Source organism: Otolemur garnettii, unplaced genomic scaffold, assembly GCF_000181295.1.
Source record: "Otolemur garnettii isolate 467f Iridium unplaced genomic scaffold, OtoGar3 scaffold00044, whole genome shotgun sequence".
Lineage (NCBI taxonomy): Eukaryota > Metazoa > Chordata > Mammalia > Primates > Galagidae > Otolemur > Otolemur garnettii.
This window is the reverse complement of record NW_003852439.1, coordinates 1,699,488-1,700,735: the sequence shown is the minus strand read 5'-3', so window position 1 is coordinate 1,700,735 and position 1,248 is coordinate 1,699,488.

The following is a 1,248-nucleotide window of genomic DNA, read 5'->3' as shown; positions in this document are numbered from 1 at the left end:
TGGAAAGGCACAAGATCCTGCCCCAGGCCCTTTGCACTTGTTATTCCAACTGCCTGTAATGCTTTTCTTCAAATATTCCCCCATCACTCCTTCACTTCCCTTACCCTCTGCTCTTCAGAGAGACTTCCCCTGATCATCTTTTGTAAAATAGCAGCCCCCCTTGATCTAGCCACCTTTTCTTTTCTTTTTTTTCTACCTCCACAGAGCTTGTCACCATTTTTCACATTTCCATTAGTTATTATTTAAATGTATCCCCCTTTGAAATTTAAACTTTCTACCAGCAAGGGCTCTGTTTTGATTATTTGGTTAATTCCCATGATACTTATAAAAGTGGTTGGGATTGAATCTGTTTGTGCTCAAAATATACGTTAAATATTTTGAGCTGAATAATTGATAGAAAACAAGAAAAAGAAAAAGGGAAAGAAAAGGAACCAAGGGACAAAATTATTAATTCTGATGTGTTTCCATCTCCTCTAGCTCTTGTCTGTGGCCCTCGTTTTGATTTTTCTTCACTCAGATATTTCCTTTATGTTCTGTTGTACCCATATTGATGTACAGATAAACCAGCTCAAGGTCAGCCAGGTGCAAATGATCACAGCAGGGCCAAGATCAGCCTGTGGTCCTCTTGTTAAAGCTCTCAGGCAAGGCAAAGAGCATGTGCTTTCAGTGCCTGCCTGTGTATGATAAGAGGCCCCTTAAACAGACCATTCTAGCTGCCCCCACTTGCTGATACACACGTGTGGCTTTCCCTAGGATCAGATGGCTTGAATAGTGCAACAGGGCCTTGGACTTTCCCGGAAAGCCTCAGCTGCCATCCAGGGAAGCAGCTGGCTTCAGGTTAAAAAGTTCTCAGAGGAATCAGCTTCATTTAGTCCACTTGTCAAAGAAGTCCTGAGGCCCTCGGGATATCTGGATCTTCTGGAACCAGTGGCTCCTGGTTTCTGGTCATGCATCCTAGAGGGGTCCCTGCAAAGCATACCCTACCAGCAGGGGTTATGGGTCTGCTCCCCACTACCAGACTGGGAGGGAGAAGTCCAGATATTGCCTTGCTGATTCCATATCACCTCTCAAGACTGGGAGATGCCTGAAGGCAGGGACTGGGTCTGTATTCTTCACCTGGCACAGAGTTGGTACACATGAGGTACCCCTGTTATACTCCCAGTTTCTGAAATGCCTGCCCTACTTGGAATGACTGGTTCAAGTTCTCTGTCTCCTACCAGACTGTAAATTCCAGAGGGCCAGGGATTA